The 25232-nt window shown below is 45.4% G+C and overlaps 2 protein-coding genes across 5 annotated transcripts in view; one reads left to right on the top strand and one right to left on the bottom strand.

The window, feature by feature from the left end:
* Positions 1-13369, bottom strand: part of LOC138803708 (ribosome-binding protein 1-like) — a 72834-nt gene extending 59465 nt beyond the window's left edge. For all 3 annotated transcript variants that reach the window (XM_069987778.1, XM_069987779.1, XM_069987780.1), the window contains exon 1: positions 13144-13369. The gene's annotated coding sequence lies outside the window, so the exon portion shown is untranslated. The remainder of the gene's footprint in view (positions 1-13143) is intronic.
* A 422-nt stretch (positions 13370-13791) lies between these two features.
* Positions 13792-25232, top strand: part of LOC138803692 (barrier-to-autointegration factor-like protein) — a 49903-nt gene continuing 38462 nt past the window's right edge. The window contains exon 1 of one of the 2 annotated variants that reach the window (XM_069987750.1): positions 13792-13837. The gene's annotated coding sequence lies outside the window, so the exon portion shown is untranslated. Of the gene's footprint in view, positions 13838-13860; positions 14046-25232 lie in introns of those variants that run through there. The other variant, XM_069987749.1, reaches the window with a different exon arrangement.

Raw genomic sequence — 25232 nt, 5'->3', positions numbered from 1 at the left:
AATTACTCAAACACTATATTTTACATTTGCTCAGGACTGTCCAAATACTAACCATCTTTTCACTGCTTTATCTCACCTTCTTCCACTGGACTTACCTTCGTTCCAGGAATATATCTGAACATTTCCTTCAACAGAGGTCCATTAATAAATGTCTGTCTTAATAATTATCTTCTTTTCAGAGGAATAACTTTGTGATATATTTCAAGTATATGTGAAAACAGCTTAAGAGGTTCAATGAAAGCTGTGGATCAATAAGGGAGTGGGGGCAGAGAAAGAAAAATAGGTTCTATTTGGTAGATTCTATCTAGGAGGGAGTAGGGCTAACAAGGAAGTTGAATACTTTCAAAATAGATTATTTGCAACTCTAAGAACAATGAAATCTGCTGAAATTGTTTGGGGATGGGACAAAAGCGACAAGGATGAGTGGTAGAGGGGTGAGAGTGGAATATAAACATGTGTAGCAATGTAACAATGAAATTACTCCCTGTATAACTAAAGTAAGCCAATAAAAATTAAATAAATAACACATCTCTCTCTTCATGCCTATTGTTAAACTTTTCCCTTTATTACATCCCTAAATGTATCCATGTGGATTCTATTTTATTCTGCTTGGTTATTCCTAGATTTTTGTTTCAGTTTGTTTTTCTTTTTCTTTTTTCATTTTTCCCTGTCTTGGGGCTTGAACTCTAGGCCTGGGCGCTGTCACTGAGCTTCTTTTGCTCAAGGCTGGGGCTCTACCATTTGAGCCACAGCGCCACTTCTGGCTTTTTCTGAGCCTCAACTTTCCTGCATGGGCTGGCTTCAAACTGCAATCCTCAGATCTCATCCTCCTGAGTAGTTAAGATTAAAGGCGTGAGCCACTTTTTTTTTTTTTTTTTTTTTTTTTGGTCAGTCGTGGGGCTTGAACTCTGGCCTGGGCTCTATCCCTGCACTCTTCAGCTCAAGGCGAGCACATGAGCCACAGAGTCACTTCTGGTTTTCGAGTGGTTTATTGGAGATAAGAGTCTCACAACTTTTCCGCCCAGGCTGGCCCAGGCTGGCCCAGGCTGGCTTTGAACCATGATCCTCAGATCTCAGCCTCCTCAGTAGCTAGGATTACAGGTGTGAGCCACCGGCGCCTGGCTTGGTTCACTTTTTTAATGAGTGTCTCATCCATTCTGTAAAACTGTTAGTCAGTACCTCTTTAAATACTAATTCTATTTCCTCTCCTCTCCTGAAACCTCAATTAAAAACATGTCTCCAGATTCCTAATTGGTCTTAGGAATTCAATTATGTATTTCTTTACAATGAAGCCTGTATATTTTCTTCAGCGCTACCTTCTAGTTCATTTCTGCTTTTCCAGTTTTGTCTAGTCTGCTGATAAACCTATCTGCTATATTTTTATTATAAGTGTCAAACTTTTCATATCTACATGTTGCAAGGGCCCTTTTTCAGATGTGCTGAGACATATTACAAGTCACTGTTCCCTGTTGATATCTTCAGACTCAACTATAACTTGGAGTACAGTAAGTGGTGGAGTTTAAAATCTGTGCCAACTCCACTGTCTTAGGTGTTTGTTCACAGATCCATTCCTCCTGGTCCTTATTCACAGTGCTTTGCATCCTTCGTAGTTAGTGCCTTGTGTTTGTAACTGTGGGCTGACTGTTCATTTTCCTGTCTTAATTATACCTGGGATTCACTGAGCCTAAGATAAATACCTGCTTGCCCACAGACTGGCCCAGGAACACCGTCTGTCTGTCCAGATCAACTCTTAAATCTAAGATGAGCTTTTGTTTGCCAGCATGTGGATGAGCATAGGATGAGCATGAAGAACTTGAGGTATGCACTTCTCAGGCTGCACCTTCCCATCTGCCCTGGCTCTGGATAAGTGCTTACCTACCCACCCCACCAAACACACAACACACCCCAATGCTGGAGATAGAAGCTGCAGCATCATGAATGCTAAGCAGGGACTCTCCTACCGAGTACACTCCCAGCCACGGAAGTGCTGTGATAACTTCTGACTCATCTTCTGCCAGAAGGGATCTAGGCTGTATTGGTTCCAGCTCTTAGGGGAAGGGTCTCCTATCCCACAGCCTATGTTTTAATCTCTGATCTTTTTGCCTAGAGATACCATCAAAGCTTTGCGTTTCCCCAGTTCACTGAAGGTCTGCAGGGCTGTTTATCCTACTAGGTACTCAGATCACCATCTTCCTCAGAATTATCTGAGTCATTCCGTATTTTCCAGAAAAAAAAAATTTAATCTTTTATCTAGAACTTACTCAAACTTATTCCAAATCAAAAGATGCATGTAGCCAACCCCATCTCCTTTATCACCAGAAACCCAGTGATACTTCCATCTGTAAGCTAACTGATACTTGGTGTTGCTGCTGCTCACAATCAAATCAAATCCCAGCCAGGGCTTAGAAGGAAGAACACAGCTGCTGGGTGATATGAAGGTTGGCTGCAGCAGGAAACAACTCCTCCTTTTCCTAATCCTCTTCCTCCTTCTTTTTCTTTTAATTACAGGAATAACTTCTTAATCCAGAGCTGGACATCCAAAAGTTCTCCCTTATACATGCTTTCACTTTCTGATGTTTGGATTGCCCAATCAGCCACAGTTCAAATATGTATGATCACAGGCCAATAGTAGCCTAATGCTGCATCACAATACCTACGTTGTCCACTTCGCTGTATCTCATGATGTACATATTGTATCATCCACCTCCATCACCAAGGTTGTGAATACTGTACAGTACAATAAGATAATACTAATGCTTCCACTTTTAGTTCTGCCTAATTTATAAATTTGATGTCATCATAAGTATGTACATAAAGAAAAAAGAAAGCATAAAGAAGGTTCAGTTAAGTATTACCTGCAATTATAAGCACTCACTGGCCATCTAGGAATGTATCCTTCTACAGACAGGAAGACTAATGCAGCCCAATCCCAGAGTAGAGATGTAAGGAAGTAAAGTTCCTACAGGGGTATCTTCATACCACCACCAACCTCTGGATGAGCAAATTTTCTGATTAAAAAATATATAGTATTCAGATGCCAGTTCCTGCGTTTTTATAAAATTTGCTTTGGGGACAGTTTCTGATAACTCAAGATTAGAGCATTGCTCAATTCCCTCCTTTAACTCCTATGAAAAGCTGTTTTTCTGTTTCATTTTGGGATGAAGAAATAGCATTTGCTTAGTGGCAACAAGATCTGACCTGATCTCAAGAGGCCTTTTGCAAAGACTCACCTTTGGATTAACAAAGTCTACTGCTAGGCATTTTGTCCCTAGGATAAAAGAGAACTTGAGTATAAAGGAGTTAATTTTGATTATCAATGACAACTCAAACTTCACTTTGGTTCCTTTTTAAAGCCAGTCATTTTATAATACATTACTGCGCCAAGAGGGACTTAGTATAAGCACTTGGGGGAGAAGCCTAGCACACTCTTCTAAAGCTGAGGCTATTACTCCTTATGGCTCCACAATTCCATGCCATATGCCATAGCATACAGACTAAATGGAAATGTGTGCATGCCCGCCAAAAGTCAGTAAGACCATTTATGCCAAGGTTATGCATAACAGGTTATCCATAGTCCCCCAAATACACATGTAGATTAAAACAGATACTGTGAAATATTCACACTAGAGTGTGAAACAAGAACGAATGAATTAATGGATTACAGCTATTCCAATCACACATATACCGAGGAAAAGACAAGTGAGCATCAATTATGTGATTCCATTTCCCTCACGTTTAAACACAGACAAAGTGCTGGGCATCAGTGGCTCACACCTGTAATCTTAGCTATTCAGGAGGTTGAGATCTAAGGATCACCCTCCAAAGCCAGGCCAGGCAAGAAAGTACATGAGACTTTGATCTCTAATTAACCACCAGAAAACTGGAAGTGGAGCTATGGCAGAGGGCTAGCCTTGAGCAAAAAAGCTCAAGGACAGCACCCAGGTCTTGAGTTCAAGCCCTATGACTAACAAAAACAAACATATGCAAAATGTTAGAAATAGGAGCAACTGGAAGAAGACAATGATGTATTTCTTGATTGGTTGGTTAAGCAGGGATATGTAATTTGTAGACTCAAAATATATGTACATTTTACAATTACATAAATGTGTATATATTTACTTCAGTAAAGAGTTAAAAATATGTGCCATCTCTGCTAAGAAAATGCATCCCATAGGGCTGAGAATGTGGCTTAGTGGTAGAGTGCTTGCCTAGCATGCATGAAGCCCTGGGTTTGATTCCTCAGTATCTCATAAACAGAAAAGCCAGAAGTGGTGCTGTGGCTCAAGTGCACTAGCCTTGAGCACAGCCAGGTTCAGGGACAGTGCCCAGGCCCTGAGTCAAGCCCAAGAACTGGCCAAAAAAAAAAAGGAAAAGGAAAAGAAAATGCATCCCACAGGTTCTGAAGGAGAAGCACCTTAAAGGCCTAAAGAATCTGGAATCACAAAGTATGGTCGCTACTGCCACCTCTTAGGTCTTGCCACATACACTGTTCTCTCCAGAAATGAATTAACAGGAGTCTCACCAAGATAGCTGTCACTTCTTGCTGCAGCAAAGATGAGAACTTAGTCTCGTTTACTATGCTTTCCTCTTCACAATCTTTTAAAAGTTAAAACCCACTAAGATGCATTTGTACTGCTTGGTATGGGGCCTCACACTTGTAATCCTAGCAACTCAGGAGGCTGAAATCTGAGGATCACAGTTCGGAGCCAGCCCAGGCAAGAAAGTCTATGTGACTCTCATCTCCAATAAATTACTCAGAAAAGGCCAGAAGTAGCTCTGTGGCTCATGTGGTAGAGTGCTAAGCCTTGAGCAGAAGCAGCTCAGGGACAAAGCCCAGGCCCTGAGTTCAAGCTCTATGACAGGCAAAAAAGGAAAGAAAAAAAAAAAAAGAAAGGAAAGAAGGGAGGGAGGGAGGGAGGGAGGGAGGGAAGGAGGGAGGGGAGAAGGAAGGGAGGAAGGAAGGAAGGGAGGGAGGAAGGAAGGAAGGAAGGGAGGGAGGGAAGGAAAAGATACATTGTACTCAAAAATTGACATGGTGAATTGAAACACCTTTGTTCATGAAACAGTAACCCCACTGTACATCACCTTTATGATAACTAAAATAAAATTTAATGTTTAAATTTAAATTTAATGTTTAAATTTAATGTTTAAATTTAAATGTTTAAATTAAGTTTAATTTTTTTTAACTGTACAAAATAAAACTCAGGATCTTCCAACTAAAAAGGGAAGTAATTTATGACATGAACCACTGTTCATGATGACATGATGGTGACTGGGCTTCGGAGCAAGGCAAGTACACTGGAGTCCACTAAGCCACATTCCCAGCCCTTGGAATCATGCTAAAGCTAGCCCTTGACACATCACTAACAAGACTTTTCATTGAAGGTCTTAATTTATTTACTCTTCTGCTCCTTCCTTTCTTCAATCACTGTGATTACTATTGTTTCTCCCCTCTAATGTGGACTGACCCCAAGGTTTCACACTTAAGCAAGCACTCTTGCCTCTTAATTCACACTTCAGCCCTATAGTTACTATTAAGTTCTAAGAAGTAATATGTTTTTCTTTCTAATGATAGTTAAGATTTTCTAAATCTTAATACTATAATACAAGCTATATACTTTCTAAGTACTATAGTACAAGCACCAAGAACTAATAGTAAATAATAAGATACCTAACAGAAATAGAGCTAGATCTAATTCCTATCTGGGTCAGCCTTCAGAGGAAACTTGTTTTTGATACAGCTGAGTTGTACATTTTAATTACTAAATGAGAAAAGTTCAAAAGAAATACCACTTGGGTATGAACAATCCACGTAAAATGAGTCAGTTACACATTTCCATCACAAAGAGCTAGGACTGTAGAATCGGTTTGTCTTTTCTTTGCCTAAAAGTAAGAGAGGCAGGGAAATGAAGGATGGGGTGGCTGGACTCCCTCACCACACTTCCTCCACCAGACTTCCATATGTGAGGAAGGCCTTGAAAAGAACCTGCCAGGAGGTAAGGAAAGGTTGGGTGCTGAGATTCTGGGCTGCCGAGAAACAGGTGTGTCTGGGAGCAACCAAAGCTGCCTGGAGACCCTAAGCCCCAGCTCCTCAAGTGCTTACATCTCTGGCCTGGCAGTGAGGGGCTGTCCACACTTGACAGCACCAATTCTACCTTCTTATCAGTTTCTCAACTGAAGCCAGGATGGATGTAATCCAGAATTTTCTTGCATTTGGCTCTGGAATATGTTTTTGTGTTTCTATTTGATGCTCTAGAAAATCCAGATGACTTCAGGCAAAATGGCAATAGACTCACAAAACCTAAGCACTAAAAATACCTCTCACTTAGCCCAGCAAGCATGGATATCTACTGGGTGCCATCACGGTTTTACACATTGCTGGTATAGCTTATAGTATTTGGATCCAGTCAAACATGGGACCTGGGCTGGGAAGGTGGCTTAGTGGTAGAGTGTTTGCCTTGCATGCCTGAGGCCCTGGGTTTGATTCCTTAGTACCACATAAGCAGAAAAAGCCAGAAGTGGTCCTATGGCTCAAGTGGTTGAGCACTAGCCTTGAGCTGAAGAGCTGAGGGACAGTGCCCAGGCCCAGAGTTCAGGCACCATGACCAACCAAAAACAAAAACAAAAACAAAAACAAAAAAAATGGGACCTATCAGGTAGTGGCAGGTGGTGGTAATGAGAAAGATATAAAGGTGAAACGGAAGCTGTCACTTTAAAACAAAAATGGTAGTAGACCTGAAGGGGTTGGGGAAGCCACCTGTAACTACCAAGGAAAAGGTCCCCAGGTAGAGGCAACAAGACAAGACAAAACCCTGGGGCAGATACACATGTGCCTGAGGATGAGAGGAGACCAACACAATAGGGAAAAAACACTGTGAACACTGGCCAAGGAGGACACTGACAGGAAGAGTGGCACCACCTGCTCCAGGAACAGACCTGAAGAGCTGGATAACTACTTCAGAGGGTGGGAAAATAACCAGGTCGGGGTAGTGATCAAGGTAGAACCAACGGAGGTGGTGCAAAGCATGAGACAAAAAACAGGCTTTGAGGGTAGAGCTGATGGGATTTGCAGATGCAGGAGACACAGTTCTGAGAGCTAGGAGTTAAAGTTAAACCAAGACTTATAGATTGAAAGACGAAGCCCTTTGGCCTGCTTTATTTGATAAGTGGACACTGAAGCCCAGGAAGGAGAAACCGAAAGCTATGTCTTACCACTCACGGCTAGGGTTAGAACAACCCCCAACTAGGGCTTCTCACTGCCCAAGCGCATCTCAGCCCTCCTGCAGCTCATGTGTTACAGCTGAGCCAGAGATGCTGGTGATAGATGAGCCAGGTCACACCCAGGTGCCCCCAGCCCCTCAGTAACTGCCAATATGCAATCATACCACATAAACTAGGGAAAGATGCTGGTGAAAAAGGCATCAGCTTTGCCCAGGAAGGTCAAACACGGGTCACAGTTGCCACAAGAAAGCTAACCTGATGTGACAAGAAACTCTCATTTTTCTTGAGAGTCCTAAAAATCTAAATTTAATTAGAAACTGAGTGGCTCAGCTGTATGATACCCATGGGGTTGAGTCTAGTCCACAGAAGGACAGCTTGGAACTTGTCTCCAGAGTGCTAACACAGACCTTGTCTGCTTATAGCCTACTCACAGTTAGGGTACAGAATTAAAGGTTTGGGTTCAAGATGGTCTTTAGTCCAACGACTGAGTCGCAGATGATACCAATTATCACCATAAATAACTGACAACTTTTCAGTGGACCTCTTCTCTGACCAATAAGAGATTAACCAACTGCCCATCAGGTTGTTTAAATCTTGGTTTTACGTTATTCTACAGAGCACTAAGATGAGCCCACTCATACAATGAAAAATGCACAAATTCTTTCCATACACTGACCCTTCCAAATCCCAATGATCCTTTTAAAGTGGTATAAAAGAATATGCAAATAGTTACTGGCTTAGGAAATTATTTACACCAGCCAGATAGGAAAACTACGGTATAATGGAATAAAAGGTTTGGGGACCAGGCAGGTATTCCAGTCTTGCAAAATAATCTAGAAATCAGAAACTGTAACCTTCTTTATAAAGTTGCTGCCCATTGCTTCACAAGTGGGAAAAACATATTACTTACAACACTTAACAGGAAAACAGGAGAGGTGTCTGGTTTTAAACATAAGCATCTGCCTGACTGTTTCAGGAAATCCATTCAAAATTTGTCTGCCTAAGAAAATGGTCTCCTAGGAAGTCCCTGAGTTAATTTCCTATAATGCTAAGTGGCCTTCCTTGCCCAGGCTCTCACACTTTAAAAGAAATATGTATTTTCTTTACAAGCCCATATGCTCTCCATCTAATAACCACTTATTTTCTGTGTTTGGTACATTTGATCATTTTGATGCTGTGAATATCAGGTAAAAACTGCTGCCTCCACAATCAACCCCTTTTTCTTGGCATGTGGTTTACAAAGCATGAAAAGCTAGGACTAATGCTTTTTAAAATTTACATTTTATTAGGCTGAAGTTTATATGTGATCTGCCACCAATCAGCTGTTTTGACTTACTGAATGGCCAATTTCGTCTGGTCCAACATCATAATATTTCTATAAGCTCAAGAACAAGAACCTGAATGTTCAGTGAACGCCAGCTACCTAACCCAAGCTGTCTAGTCAGACTTTCTGTGACAAAGGGAATGATGCACACCTACACTAACCAATATGTAACTAATAAGCACTTAAAATGTGGCCACCATCTTAACTTTTTAATTTTTTTATTTTTTTTCTGTTGGTTGGCAGGGCTTGAACTCAAGACCTGAGCTTTTGTGCTCAAGGCTAGTGCTCTACCACTGAGCCACAGCTCCACATCTGGTTTTCTGGTGGTTATTCACAGATAAGAGTCTCATGGAAGCCAGGCACTGGTGCCTCACATCTGTAATCCTAGCTACTCAGGAGGCTGAGATCTGGGGATTGCAGTTCAATGCCAGTCCTGGCAGAAAAGTTGGTAAGACTTATCTCCAATAAACGACTCAGAAAAGCTGGAAGTGATGCTGTGGCTCAAGTGGTAGAGTGCTAATCTTGAGCACAGAGAGGCTCAAGGACAGAGCCTAGGCCCTGAGTTCAAGCCCGAGGACCAGCAAAAAAAAAAAAAGTCTCACAAACTTTCCTGCCCAGGCTGGCTTTGAACCATGATCCTCACATCTCAGCCTCCCGATTAGCTAGGATTACAGGCCACCAGAGCCCAGCTAAGATCTTAATTCTTTATTTCATATGGACCTAGGAATGATACCTAGGTATCATTCACTGTATGTATAGAGTTTGAAGGCCGAGTATAGAGATGCTTCATAAAGAAATGAAATTCAGAATGCCTTCTCTTAGTAGCTCATTTTCAACTCACTCAACAGCTTTTTACCACTGAATCTCTTAATTTCAATCTTCTAGTTTTGCATCCTCCCTTCGGTAATTACTGTCCCAGGAAGGTAAAATTATACAGCCCCATAGAATGCTCAAAAGGCAGAGAAGTTGTGTGCCAGTGGTGCACACCTGTAATCGTAGCTAGCTATTCAGGAGGCTGAGATTTGAGGTTCACCTTTCAAACCCAGCTAAGGCAGGAAAGTTCGTGAGACTCTTATCACCAATTAACCCCCCAAAAGCTGGAAGTGGAGCTATGGCTCAACTGGTAGAGCACTAGCCTTGAGCAAAAAAGCTCAGGGACAGCACCCAGGCCTTGAGTAGTTCAAGCCTCAGGACCATCACGTACACACACACACACACACACACACACACACACACACACATACACACACACACACACACACACACACACACACGGCAGAGGGACCATGTCACTTAGCTAACACAGGACAGGCACAACACCTCCTGGTGATTTGTTGGGCAACCTCATTCTCATCCATGAAAGAGATAACAAACAATAATAACTGCCTTATAAATTAGGGTTGTTGTGAGGCCTAAATATATAAAGCAAAATTACAGAATCTAATTTTAAATAGCAAATTTAAGTCAGGTCGGACTCAGTTTCATTTATACCATGAGACAATTGTTTGTCTACCTCCTTTAATAAATAGTAAGTATTGACACCCTCTGCTTCCAAACCCCAACATTCCTTTCTTGCCTTCTTCTCCCAGTCTTGTTCCCCTCCATCTTCTGGGCCTCAATTGCCCCAGAAGCCAGGCAATCTACATTTTTAACACTCCCTTTAGGAAAACCAGGAAGATGTGTGAGGACTTAACTACTGCATGTCCAGGATGTTGAAGGATGGTACTATTTCTACCCTTGTAGTTCTGACCCTTTTTTTCCCCTCTGGATTTTTCTTTGATTTTAGCAAAGAAAACACAAATGATCTGCTCACTTGATCCTGTGTCATTTGTCTATTAAAGCTTTCAGGGTTAAGAGAATAAGAACCCAAGGTCCCATACACTTAAAAAGTATCCCTGCCGGGCGCTGGTGGCTCACGCCTGTAATCCTAGCTACTCAGGAGGCTGAGATCTGAGGATCGCGGTTCAAAGCCAGCCCGGGCAGGAGAGACCGTGAGACTCCTATCTCCAATAAACCACCAGAAAACCGGAAGTGGCGCTGTAGCTCAAGTGGTAGAGCGCTCGCCTTGAGCTGTAAGAGCTGAGGGACAGCGCCCAGGCCCGGAGTTCAAGCCCCATGACCGACAAAAAAAAAAAAAAAAAAGTATCCCTGCTACATAATAAGCCAATAGCCAATTAAATCATTTGCACTCAACTATTCAAACTGAGTTTGGTGCTATATAATTATTGCAGTCGGTAGAGTTAAAACTGATTTCAGCAAAGAGCATATTTGCTCAAATGTGACTCGATTCAGGATTTAAAACTCCCAATAACAAAAAAATGTTCATATATCACAGTATCACTCTAACTTCTTATTCCCTTGATAAAGATGGTCAAGGCCTGATTACTAAATATGAAAAGGGAAGAGTTCTGTTATAATATAGTACCTATACCTCTACTTACTGGAAACCCTCTTGGTTCCAAAATCCCAAGATCCTTTTCTTGCTTTTGTCCCCCATTTTGGCCTCCTCTAGGCCTCAACTGGCCCAAGAGCCAGACAACCCCGGCTCGCCGGGCAATCCAGGTCTGCGCTGCTCCATGTATAGGAAATCTTATAAAAAGGTCTGCCTTGACTTTCCCTTTTCTTAACTAGACAGGCATCTGTGGGCATCTCCAGACTTTCAGACCTGGAAGCTGCATTTGTAAAGGAAAGTTCGGAAAGAAGTTGGCAGACCATAGTAAACTGACCTTTGAAAAGTTCATAATAACCTTACTCATGTAACTGTAACCCCTTTATACAGCATCTTTACAATAAAATAAAATGTGAAAAATAAAGAAAAGTCCATAATGGAATTAGGACAGTACACAGGTAGCATGCTGCAGGGTCACAAATTTCTTAGGGTCTCGGATTAACAGGAAGTTAAGACAAGGGTATCTGAAAACTGTAATGAGGTGAAGGGGGTGGTGGAAAATGCTCAACAGTACAGGGCTACTGTTAAGTGTGCAAGATGCTTAGCCTAGGATGTGTAATTCTCCGGGCCTATTTCCCCAACCTCCCGAAAATTCCACCTAGGGACTCCTGAACCAGAAGGTTTAAGCACACTGAATGAACAGCTCAACAAATAGTGACCCGGGAGGCTCCAGAAAGCCTCCTAAATTTCATTTCCGTGGCGCTTCCCAGCCTATCCTGACCTCTGACCTCCAGGGTTATTGCTAAACTGCCTTCTGTTTGCACAAGGACCAGGCAGGGAGGCACTTCCCTGAACAACAACTCTGATCCTACTGGGAGTGGGTGGTACTATCTCCGGGCTACAGATAAGAAAACCCAGGTTCATTGGGGTTAGGGAACCTGAGCCAGAGGTGATGTAGCCAGGACCTATCTGGCTCCATTTTCCTCTTAAGTCTCTAACCCCGCATCCCACCGTAAAAGGAAAGGTAAATGCGTGTTAACTACTAGCTGGGTCCCCAGTGCTGTCCCCTCAAGTACAAGCGAGGAGGATCCCCTTACTCAGAGAAGGAAATGAGAGGTCCCGAGCAAAAGGACTTGTCCGAAGCTACTCCCCACGGCATGGGGACCTCAGACAGAGCTCGCGGTTTACAGTCCTGGAAGAGGCCCCTGAAGCATCCCCTCCCTTCCTACTGGAAGCGCAGGCCCGCTTGCTCTCCCAGTCCGGGGCAAAGCCAGGCAGCCTTGGCGGGCCAGGGCGGGCGGCGGGACGGGTGCCAGCATGCTTGGCTGGCCGGGCCGGAGGTGCCTGCTTCCGCCTGGGCCTGGCACCGCTGGTCCATTCATCCTAGCCGCGGGCGGGGCAGGCCGGACAGAGTCCTGGGTGCCCCTCGACCCCGGCCGGGCACCGTCGCGCCGGGGTCCGCGCGGCCCCGCCGGGGAAAACGGTGCCGAGGCCCCACCGCCAGGGGGAGCAAGGAGCCTCGCCCCGCACTCCGGGAAGTTGCCACGGCGGCCGCCGAGCGTCCGGCCCCGGACAGCACCCTCGGCCAGCCCCGTGGCTCCCAGCCCGCCCCGTCGGGGCCACGCCGATACCCCCCCCCTGCCCCCGAGGCGGGCCCTAGGCCACAGCTCGCAGGCCGGTGAGCTCCTTCCAGGGTCGTCCATCTCACCTAGCCTCTTCCCCCGGGGCGGCCCCGCCGTCTTCCGCCCCCCACCCCCACCCTCCGGCCCGGACTCCAGCCCGGCAACGTCATCCGGCGGCTTCCCGAAACTTAACCCCTTCCTCCGCCAGCTGTGCGCCGCCCCGCCCCGCCGCCAACTTTCTTCACCCAACTTCGGAGCGCGCCGGCCGGCCCGACGGCCCGGCCCCGAGGGAGGGGTCGCCACGTCGCGCCGCGTAGCCACCGCGGTTCCCCGACGGCGGGGCGCAAGGTCCGCACGGCGGGGCGCGCTGGGGCCGACGCCCCTGCACGGGCTCGGCCTGCCAGACACCCCCTAACCCCCAGGTCCCACCCGAGGGGCCTGGGCGACGGCCGGGGCGGGCGGGCCGGCGGCGCCGGGGGAGGGGCCGCCAAGGAGACGTGTCACTCGCAGTGCAGCCAGCCCGGGCGCCCCGACGGCCTGGTCCGCGCGCCGCCACCGCCGCTGCAGGGCCCGGCCAAGTTTTTTACCTGCAGCCGGAGATGCGAGAGGGAGAGCGAGAGGGCAGGAGATGCCGCCGCCGCGGAACCGCAAGAGAGGAGCCGGCCGAGCCTCCGCCGAGAAGCCGCCCCGAAGCAGCTGCAGTTCCCGCGACCCCGACGCCGTCCGCCCCGTCCGCCGTCCGCTCCGGCCGCTCGCTGGCTGCGTGCGCGCGTGTGGAGTCGTGGCACTTTCTGCCTCCGAGCTGGCGAACGGCCCCCCTCCGCCGGGATCGCCGCCTCCTGCTTTCCCCACCCGGGCCAGCCATTCATCGAGACGCCTCTCCCCATTGGACAGCTCTCCGCCACTCTGCTGGTCGCTGGCCACTCAGGACACGGACGGCCGAGCCGCGGTCGCAGCCATTGGGCAGAGGGGCGGGTCTACGCCGCAACCAATGAGAGAGGGGAGGAGCTGCAGGGAGCTGCGGTGGGCGGGGCCGTGGGGGCGGGGCCGCGCAGCGCAGCTCTCGGCTCTGCGCGGGGGCGGGGCTAGGACGCCCGGCCTACCTAGGGAGGTCGCAGGCCGGCCACGCCCACCCCGGGGCGGGCTGCGGCGGGGGTGGCGGCCGGGCTACTAGCTTTCGCTTAACTGGAGTGGCCTCCGCCTAGTGGGGTGGTGGCGGAAGGTTCGAATCCTGGCGGTCCTGGGCCTACTGCTCTGAACTCCGCCGGAGCTGAGATGGCGGTGGGTGTCACCCTGAGCAGGATTGCGCAATCTGGGAACATCAGGGGAAAAGCTTTATTTAAACCCAACTAACTTCGCCCAAAGCACCGCCCCCCTGGGGTCTCTGGCTGTGAGGACGAGTTCTGCTGTCTGATCTTCCTTCCAAGAGGTTTCAGTCAGCACCAGACTGCATGGAGATGGAAGGCTCAGAGGTGCTCAAGGAATTGAGGTAGGGTTACACACCCCTTGAGCAGCCAGGGAACACCTGAGACATAGTCTGAGATACTGTACACACCCTAACCCGCAGAGCAGAGCAATAGTTAACTAACCATCCATCCGTGGTGGCAATCTTATTCCCTGTAAAGGGGAGAAGGAAAGGCTTTGGCCCAAGAAAACCCACCTATATCCCGAAAACCCCAACAAATTGCTATTTCTTCATTACCTAACCTTACCCCGAAGGGTAGCCAACCCTCTCTCCTTTATAACCTAATTCTTTTTTTTTTGTTTTTGTTTTTTTTGGTTGGTTGTGGGGCTTGAACTCTGGGCCTGGGCGCTGTTCCTCAGCTCTTCAGCTCAAGGCTAGCGCTCTACCACTTGAGCCAAAACGCCACTTCTGAGTTTCTGGTGATTCATTGGCGATCAGAGTCTCACGGACTTTCCTGTCCGGGCTGGCTTTGAACCGCGATTCTCAGATCTCAGCTTCCTGAGTTGCTAAGATTACAGGCATGAGCCACCAGCACCAGCAATTTTTTTATTATTATTTTTTGCCAGTCCTAGGGCTTGAACTCGGGGCCTGGGCACTGTCCCTGAGCTTCTTTTACTCAAAACTAGTGCTCTACCTACTTTGATCCACAAAGTCACTTCTGGCTTTTTCTCAGTAGTTTATTGGAGATAAGAATCTCATAGCCTTTCCCACACCCTGCTGGCTTCAAACCACCATCCTTAGCTCTCAGCCTCCTGAGTAGCTAGGATTACAGGTGTGTGCCACTAGCACCAGGCTCAATTAAATTAATTTTAAGCTTGGTTTTTAACCACTATTAATAGTGTTGATTTTTAACAAATTGAATTAATAGTATTAATTTTAATTCTTCAAAGCCAGCTTTTTTTTTAACATGTTTCTAAGAGGCCAAAAGAGCTGTGGCTGACCCAACTGTCCACACTGTTGCTGTAGCACCTGTGGCTGCAGAATCTGGGGCCTGATACCTGTTTCTTGGACAGTCCTCCACCCCCTCTCCACTCCCATTTACATTGTTCCCCTTCTTTTTTTTTGGTGGGGGGATCCGGTCGTGGGGCCTGAACTCTAGGCCTGGGCACTGTCCCTCAGCTCTTCAGCTCAAGGCTAGCATTCTACCACCTGAGCCACAGCACCACTTCCAGCTTTTTTCTCTTTGCTTATGTGGTGCTGAGGAATCGAACCCAGTGCCTCATGCATGCAAGGCAAGCATTCTTACCACTGAGCCGCCTTCTTGTTAGATGTGGAAAATAAAAACCTGCATGAGGGAGTACAGGAGGGTTAGGTTGAAATTAAACCATTCGTTCCTGTTTTTAATGGCAGTGGCTCCTAAACCCATTAATGATTGATGAACAGGAATTAACCCGGATTAGCTTCCTATATGCAATCATTTTCTTTTTTTTTTTTTTTTTTTTTTTTTTTTTTTTTTTTTTTTTTTGTCGGTCGTGGGGCTTGAACTCTGGGCCTGGGCGTTGTCCCTCAGCTCTTCAGCTCAAGGCGAGCGCTCTACCACTTGAGCTACAGCGCCACTTCCGGTTTTCTGGTGGTTTATTGGAGATAGGAGTCTCACGGTCTCTCCTGCCCGGGCTGGCTTTGAACCGCGATCCTCAGATCTCAGCCTCCTGAGTAGCTAGGATTACAGGCGTGAGCCACCAGCGCCCGGCTATGCAATCATTTTCTAGCAGTGGGCTCAACTTCAAATAAAAGTCAAGCAGTTGCTACCCACTAGTTCTTCTTGACCTCGGGCAAGCCATTGAACTTTTTGAGTATGGATGTACTCCTCTGGGCTTTAGAGAGGTTGATCATTTATTTGTTCACTGTGTGGAGTGCTAGGATTTGGTACTAGGTTGAGCAAGGAGTCTGAAATGACACATGGATCCTTTAAAGACCCAGATGTTGAAGAGCTATCCATGGACAGGGCCTCCTTTATCTTATCCACTGTTTGTCTTTGTTTAAAGTTTTCCCAGAAGCAGACCCTGGCAGGAGGACTTAGTTCAAATATAGTAGTCAGTCCCTTGATATTTGAGGGGGATTGATTCTGGGATCCACCACTAATGCCCAAATCCAGGGATACGCTAATCTTAAGTAAAATGGCTTAGTATTTGCATAGAACCTAGGCACATCTCCCATGTACTTTAAATCATCTCTAGATGATTTAGAATACTTAATACAATGTAAATGCTACGGAAATAGTGAGGATATTGGGTCATTTAGGGAATCATGAATGATAAGGGGAAAAGTCTATATGTTTAGAACAGATACAATTTTTGCTGAATATTTTTTATCTTGGTTAACTTGGTGGCTGCAGCACCTGTGGTATGAGAGGCCATCTGTAATTTGTCTAGAGGAGGATCATATAGGAAATAATTGGTGGGGAAAATGGAAAAGGAGGAGCCAACAAAGAGCACACCATAAAAACCCCAGCTGCTGGGGGTTCCTGGTACCACAGGCATGTCTGGAAACCATATGGAATATACCCTGAAAATGTCCCATCCAAAGGGTAAGAATGTGGTTGTTGATTTACTTGCTCCCAATACTCACTCCCAATCTTCATTGATTAATAGTTTTTACTGGTGAGGGGGACTTCCAACTCACCCCTGCCCTAATCAGTCAGAGAAAGCCTTGCAACAAGAAGCAAATCTGGACATAGTGTATCAGAATGTATCAGGAAGTATCAGAAGGTGAGGATAAGGGGCACCATAATGTACTCTGTGCAGAGGGTAGAGCCTGCAAAAAGGGGAGACCAGTAAACACATGTTCTGTAAATATTATCCTAGGAATGACAGGATCACAAAGTCCCTAGAGTGAGAGATGTTTACAAAGGGGCCTCCCTGTGTCTGTTCCTTCTCCTAATTCAATATTTGGTTCAGCCTCAATACAACATTTACTTCAGAATGGAAGCGTGGCCTGGTCTGAGTTTGCCTTTCCTTTGTCCCTCTCCTCATCCTCTCCCACCCCTTCTGTGGTGTGGTATGCCACCCACCCCCAGATTCATTGTCCTCAGGCTCCTTTGAGCTGAGAACACAACCTCCCTCCACCAGGCTCCATGAAGGCTGATCAGCCCAACTACTACCATCATCATCATGGTCTGATCCTCTCACATACTTCTGCACCCAAAGAGCTCTATCCTTAGCCCTGCTCAGCCCATTAGCTCTCCTAAGATACAGCTGGGAAAACCAAAGGTATCCCAAAGCCTGCTGGATAGAAGATGCCTTTGGGGAGTGGGAGGGAGTGAAAGACACTGCTTACCCCGGTTGAAGTCTTTAACTGCTGAGTCTCAGCCTTCCAGCCACATGAGGAACATTCCATCTCGCAATGCTAGAGAGCTAGAAACAAGTTCCTGCTGTCTCAGGTGTAGACAGGTGATGTCAATACAAAGCCAACACAAGGAGGTGTTAGAGAAAGGCCTGAGGGGATCTGGGGACTGTAGGCATGGAATTACTCCACACTAAGGAGAGAAGGGGGTGAGCAGCAGAGTCTTCAAGGAAAATGTAGTAGACCACCAGCCTTGAGCAAATTAGCTGAGCAAGCTCTAGGCTGTGAGTTCAAGCCCAGTATAAAAGGGGGGCGGGGGTGGGTGGGAAAGAGCCAGACATTGATGGCTCATGCTTGTAATCATAGCTACTCAGGAGGCTGAGAGCTGAGGATCACATTTCCAAGCCAGGCTGGGTAAGAATGTGAGACACTTATCTCCAATTAGCCACCAGAAAACCAGAAGTGAAACTTTGGCTCAAAGTGATAGAGTGCTAGCCTTGAGTAAAACAGCTCAGGGACAGTGCCCAGGCCCTGAGTCCAAGCCCACCCACCCCCCCCAACTGACAAAAAAAATTAATTTCATTTGTTAGCATATCATACTTAAAACTAACTCAAAAAAGGAACATATCAGATTTTAGTTGTATATTTTAAGCAAATAAAGCATTCTTGTTAGGAAAAGTTAAACACACCAGAATAATTACTTAACATGGTCTATTAATTCGTGACAGTATTCAAAAAATACTTTTTGAATATTTGCAATTTAGTAAGAGCAGTAAGATATCTTACAGTTTCAAAAGTTTTGCTTTGTCAACAACTAAAAGAGACTGGGAAAATGACTTAGTGGTAGAGTGCTTGCCTAGCATGCATGAAGCCCTGGGTTCAATTCCTCAGTACCACATACACAGAAAAAGCCGGAAGTGGTGCTGTGGCTCAAGTGAGAGAATGTTAACCTTGAGCAAAAGAAGCTCAGGGACAGTGCCCGGGCCTTAGGACTGACCAAAAACAAAAACAAATTATGAATGAATGATAAATGACAATGAAGTAAATAACACATGAAAAGGACATGGTACCAAACTGCAATATGTTCAGATTTTATCATGTACCATTTTTAGATGCCCTATACAAATATAGCTAACCCTCAGAACAACCATGTAAAGGAGGTACCATTGTCTCCATTTTATTTTTGTTGTTCTGAGGATCAAACAAGGACCTCATGCACGTTGGCAAGTGCTGTCCACCTGAACTATACCTTCAGTCCTTAATGGAGAGTTGTTGGTTTCCTTTTTTTTCTTCCTTCCTTTCTTGCAACAAAATCTTGCTATGTATTCAAAGCTGACCTTGAATTCACAATCCTCCTGCCTCTGCCTCCTCATTTCTGTATCATCATATCCAGCCCATGATCTTCATGTTAGAAATGAAGAATCTGAGGCACAGGACTTAGTACTCTGTTCACAGTCACAGGGCTGATTCCTGGGGAAGCTTTTGCCCTTACCATTCTTACTCATAGCCATAACACTCTCTGTTGCATTTTTTTTAATTCAGTAGAGATGAACACAAAATGAGCTCTTATTTTTATGTTTATTATAGAGTTGATATACAGAGGGGTTACAGTTACATGAATCAGGCAATGAATACAATTCTTTTTGAATCATGTCTCTCCTTCCCTTGCTCTCTCCCAGTTTTCCCCACCTGTCCCCACCCACAAGATATACAGTTCATTTGCCACGTAATGTCTAGTGAGTACCACTGTTGTATTTGTTCACCCTTAGTTTCACCTTTTCTGTGCCCCCTCCACCCTCCCAAATTCTATTACATCTTGAAGGTGTGGTGTGTGGTGGAAGAGTCTGGCACATGTAACTTCTGGTAGTGGTTCTTTAAGGAGGGGTTTGTGATGCATGGCATCTGTGATCATTCCCTTGACATGTTCTTTTTGGGTGATTGGGCCCAATGGATTTGGAGACCATCACATCAGCTCAGGCAATGCATGGACACAAGTGTGTGTGTGTGTGTGTGTGTGTGTGTGTGTGTGTGTGTGTGTGTGTGTGTATCTATACACATGGAAGGGTCCTTCATGAAAGGTGGTTAGGAGGTAAAGTGGGTAAGTCTTGATCCCCTGAATGGGAAGGAAGTCACAAGCCTGTTTCTGGCATGAGTGACAGAAGAGTTAGTGTCACTGCTGAGATGACACTCAGAAGAGTGAACAGGTGAGAAACAGTAAGGAAGCCTGATGCCAGGGGCTCACACCTGTACTTCAGGAGGCTGAGATCTGAGGATCATAGCCCAAAGCCAGTTCAGATAGGAATGTCCATGAGATTCTTACCACCAAGTAACCACCAAAAAGCTGGAAGTGGAGCTGTGGCTCAAGTGGTAGGGCCTAGAGTGGAAAAGCTAAATAACAGTACCCCAGGTCCTGAGTTCAAGCCCCAGGACCTAAAACAAAAACAAAAAATATTCAAGGAGACAAACCACGTCTGGGTAGAGATCCAGTCTTGCTTTACTCAACAATCACACATTCTGAGAAACATGACCTTAGGCGATTCTGTCCTTGTGCAAATATCAGAGTGTGCTCATGCAAACTAAACCACCTTGTCACTAGGTGATAAAACCTGATGGGATCAGTGCTGTGTTGACTGAGACATGGCTACTGGACCAGTGATTGTGTTCTTTTGGGTCTGAAGGTATGCTTGGAGTCAGGATTAGTGATACATTTTTTTTTTGGTGCCAGTACTAAAGCTTGAACTCAGGGCCTGGGGTCCATCTCTTAGCTTTTCACCCAGTGGTGGTACTCTACCACTTGAGCCACATATCCACTTCCAGCTTTTTGGTGGTTCATTAGAGATAAATGTCTCACAGTCTTTACTGTCTGGGTTGGCTTTGAACCAAGATCCTCAGAACTCAGCCTCCCAAGTAGGTAGTATTACAGGTGTGAACCATCAGCACCTGACTTCAGTGACACATTTGAAAACTAAGCATACATTTGTCTGTATGTGGGGGTGGGGAGAGTCTCCTAACCTGAAGCTCATCAACAATCACAAACAGCTTTTTTTTTTTTTTGGCCAGTCCTGGGGCTTGAACTCAGGGCCTGGGCACTGTCTCTGAGCTTCTTTTTACTCAAGTCTCACACTCTACCACTTGAGCCACAGTACCACTTCTGACTCTTTCTCTTTATGTAGTACTGAGGAATCAAACCCATGCATGCTAGGCAAGCACTCTACCACTAAGCCACATTCTCAGCCCTTAAATAGCATTTGAAAATGCATCACACAACTCTTGCTCATAACAAACCACTCTGGAACTTGGGGCTTAAAAAAAAAATCTAGTTTTGTTTTAGAGCTCAGGCCAGTCAGGTCAGCTGAGGCTTGGATGAGCTGGGCTGGCTCCATCACAAGTCTCTGGGTGGACTGGTGACTCTTCGATAACCTGGGCTTGACTGGGGTATGTTAGAAGCTCACTCCTAAGCTCTTGGCTCGGCTCTTCTTGGGATCAGCAAGCCTTTCTCATGGAGATGACTGAAACAAAAGAAACTAAGCAAAAATACAGGAGGTTACTTGAGATTCAGAACCAAGTTGCTTTTACCTCATCTATTTGCCCAAAGCATGCCATAGTTGGGCTCAGTTTGGAGGGGAGGGGAGATAGAGGCAGGTATAAGAAAATGACACCCAGGATACAAGAACAGACAAGGGAAAAGTTAATCAAGAGGATGGGTTCACAGAGAGAAGAGAGTGCAGAAGTGAGGAAAGGTAAACATGGAAACTCACAGGTCACCAAGAACCTGGAAAGATAATTTTAGAGGAAGGAATGGGTGGCAAAGGTAATCATTAGGTTGTGGTGAATGGGAAGAGAGAAGGTAGAAGCAATGTCCCACCCCTTCATCTAATGTGTCCAACTGAGCATCCTCTATCTGTCCATCACTGTTTAAGATGCTAGGAAGGCAAAAGGAGGGTCTTCTTTTAAGAAGTGCATTCACTTTGTTGTCAACTAATAAGCAAGCAAGATGAGTCAAAGTGCTGCCAGCCTGTCCTCAAGATGATGATCTTCCTACCTCTGCCTCTTGATTAGAAATATGTGCTACCACAGGCAGCCTATTACTGAAGTGGAGATGCTGGGTCTAATGGCACCACCTTGGCCATGTGGCGGATAGGGAATTGGGTTTAACTGCTGTCATCTTGTCTTCATAGTGGAGGGAGGGAGGGAAAGTCCCACCTCAGGTGATTGGTATGCCTGAATTATTAGAGGCAGGGGTGGGGAAATGATAGGTTACTGGGTCTGTTAGTCCTGTGCCTGTCTACTGTGACCCTGTCCCCAACCTGACCCTATATTAGGGCCAGACCAGCTCAGACACCATTACACCAGGCCTTGGGTGCTGTGTCCTGTCTCCTGGGTATCTTCCAGTTAATATGGCATCCCACTTCAGCTCTCTAACAGGATTGATCTGGTTTATTGGTATTGTGTTTCTGCTCCTTCTTTCCTTTTTTGCTCTCATGGCTCAGTTTTCTAACAGTGTTATGTGTATTCACAGGGCTGCAGGCTTTTTGTGATTGGAATCCACCTGCAGTCACCAGCTTTCTAATAAAGACTCCCAATGTGACCTCTCAAAATGTGGCTTCCCTGTTTCTTGCTGACTGGATTCACCTTACAGCCTTACTTTTGGTTGTTATTGTTTTGTTTTGTTTTGGATTTTGTGGGGAGAGTGGTTGTTGTTTGCTTTAGTTTTTGTGCCAGCCCCGGGGTTTGAACTCAGGGCCTGGGCACTGTCACTCAAGGCTAGTCTACTAACTACTTGAGCTATATCTTCACTTCTGGCTTTTTGGCCATTAATTGGAGGGAAGAGTCTCGTGGAATTTCCTGCCCAGACTGGCTTTGAACCACAATCCTCACATCTCAGCCTCCTGAGTAGCTAGGACATAAGCCACTGGCATCCTACTACGTGTGTGTGTGTGTCTGTGTGTGTGTGTGTGTGTGTGTGTGTGTGTGTGTGTGTGTGCGCGCGCGCGCGCGCGCGCGCGCGCGCGCGCGCACGCATGCGCACAGACCGGACCTGGGGCTTGGACTCTAGGCTCTGACCCTGAGTCTCTCAGGGCTAGCGCTCTACCACTTGAGTCACAGCGCCACTTCCAGCTTTTTCTGAGTAGTTTATTAGAGATAAGAGTATCATGATTTTCCTGCCAGGGCTGGCTTCAAACCATGATCCTCAGATCTTAGCCTCCTATGTAGCTAGAATTAGACATGAGTCACAAGTGCCAGTCAATGTGAGTTTTAATGATGGTTTTGTGTAATAACTGCTAGAGAAAGTCCTAAAAATGTAGCAATAAGTTCTCATAAGTAGGCAGACTTCATCATAGCACTGAAGATTATTGTCAACTGGAATCTAGACAGGCGATGGGGTGGTAGAGGGAGGATGAAAGGGAAAAAGAGAGGGAAGAGGAGGGAAGGGCACAATGCAGAGGCTTAATAGGATTAAATATTTTTAATGAAATAATTGTGCATTCACATTGATGTTTCTGCACATGTCTCATCTCCCCATCTAATCTGTAGGCTCATTTGGGGTCAGTGGCTCTATCCATTGCATCATTATGCACATCTAACACAATGCTTTGATTCTAGTAAGGACTCACTTCATTGGAGGTTGAATCTCTCCAGAAACACGCCCTAGGAAAATGTTATAAGTCCAAGTTTACTTAGGAGACGATCCCAGAAATCACCAGTAAAGGAGCAGGAACATGAGATGGGCAGGAGAAGACAGCCAGTGAAGAGTCCATCCTCACTAGTTCCTGCTTGGGTTGCTTCCGAGATTCCAAACTGAGAAGCAAGGAAGCTAGCATTTTTATTCCCACTCCTATCCCTCACCCCAGAGAAAGCACTGCTGGGGTTTGTAATCACAGCCTCCAGATATGCACTGGAATGACAAGAGGGGATATGGGAAGGGTACTAACTGTACTCCAAAACTCATTAATACTTCTTAAATGAATTAATAAGTGAACAAATGGGTTTAAGTTCTTGGTGTTAATCACAAACAATTTAGAACTTAAAAGTTTTTAGAATAGACTATGCATTCTGCCATTCCCTGGTGAACACATGCATTGTGTGCTTTTGCAAGCTCTAGAGCACAGAACCCATGTGATATCCAAGATCATTTGAAAACTGCAGTAGTGTTTCATGAAGTAATATTACTATATACACAAGGGGAAAATCTATAGAGATGATAGTAACTGTTAAAAAATGAAAACATATACAAATGAAGCAGATGGTGCATGTGAAATCATATTACAAATTTCTGTGGTTGTTGCGGTAGGAACCAATAATTTGGGTTGGACTATTTGGCTGTTTTGTGGGTGATTTTGCAGGTGAACTTAGAATTAGGAACCTTTACAGAAAGGGCAATGAATTGACTCAATGGCTGGCTGTAGGGCCTGTAGAAAACAGAGAAAGGCCAGGCAGTGGTGACTCACTCCTGTAATCCTACTCAGGAGACTGAGATCTAAGAATCATGGTTCAGAGCCAGCCAGCCAAGGAAGGAAAGTCCATGAGACTCTTATCTCCAATTAACCAGTGAAAAGCCAGAAAAGGAGCTGTGGCTCAAGTGGTGGAGTGCTAGCCTTGAGTCAATAAGTTAAGCAAGAGTGCAAGGCCCCCACTTCAAGCCTCAGTACTAGAAGAAAGATAGATGGGAGGGGAGGGAGGAGGGGCAAGGAGGTAAAGAAAACCAAAATAATAGATGAATGATATTTATCTGACTTTTCTTTTTCCATAGTGCTTTGCAAATGATCCTTAATATAACCAAAACAGGAAAGCATTATTATCATATTATCATTATCTTCAATTTAGAGGTGAGGAGCTAGAAGCTGATATTCAAGGAAATACAGTAGTTTGCCCAACTCTTCACTTACAAACAGCAAACCACCCCCTGGGAAATGAGCAGTTATAACAGACTGTACATGTACCATGTACCAATGAAACCTTTTTTTCTTCCTTTCTACCATCCTTCGATGCAATTGGCAAACTGTCACAAATGTTTTAATTGAATCAAAGATCCTATCTAATTGTGTTGTCCTTTCTCAGCTGTGATATCCTAGGAATTTAGGGATCACATCCCTTCATCTCAGGCCAAGGAAAGGACCAGTTAGGAGAAATTCTGCAGCCCTGAGGACAGCCTGGCATGGCTAGATGCCACACACTGGACATCTTGGGACAAAAGCCAAGGGCCATTGGATTAGAAAGTACAATGGGCTTCATCTTTTCATCCCTGAGCAGAAGGCATTCTTTTTTTTTAATTTATATTTTTGAATTACGAAGGTGATATGCAGAGAGGTTACTGTTGCATAAGTCAGTTAATGGGTATTTTTCTTTTTAGACAATGTCACTCCAGAAGACATTCTTTTTCTTTTCTTTTTTTTGTCAGTTGTGGGGCTTGAATTCTGGGCCTGGGCACTGTCCCTGAGCTCTTCAGCTCAAAGCAAGCATTCTGCCACTTGAGCCACAGTGCCACTTCCGATTTTCTGGTGGTTAATTGCAGATAAGAGTCTTACAGACTTTTCTGCCTAGGCTGGCTTTGAACTGTGATCCATAGACCTCAGCCTCCTAAGTTGCTAGGATTACAGGAGTGAGCCATCAGCACCCAGCATAGAAGGCATTCTTAATTAGCCTAGCTACATACACATCCTGGTTCCTATGGAATATTACCAGAGATGAAGAGCTCAGGACTTTGACCTGGAGTCTATAGCTTCATCCTTCATTCCTGGTTTATTTTATTTATCCATTCAATAAATATTTATGGACTACTGTGGCATGATATAGTCTATACTGACTGACTGCCAAGACTTCAACAGAGACAAATAGGACCCATGGCCTCATTGAGTTTATAGTGCAATGGTAATATGGGGAGACAGGCTATTAATAATTTAGCAGGCTAACATTCAACTGGAGGTAAGT

The sequence above is a fragment of the Dipodomys merriami genome, unplaced genomic scaffold (genome assembly GCF_024711535.1).
Source record: "Dipodomys merriami isolate MVZ:Mamm:240054 unplaced genomic scaffold, mDipMer1.0.p SCAF_346, whole genome shotgun sequence".
Taxonomy (NCBI): Eukaryota; Metazoa; Chordata; class Mammalia; order Rodentia; family Heteromyidae; genus Dipodomys; species Dipodomys merriami.
The sequence above is the reverse complement of the archived record's forward strand: the minus strand, read 5'-3'. Positions and strand labels throughout refer to the sequence as shown.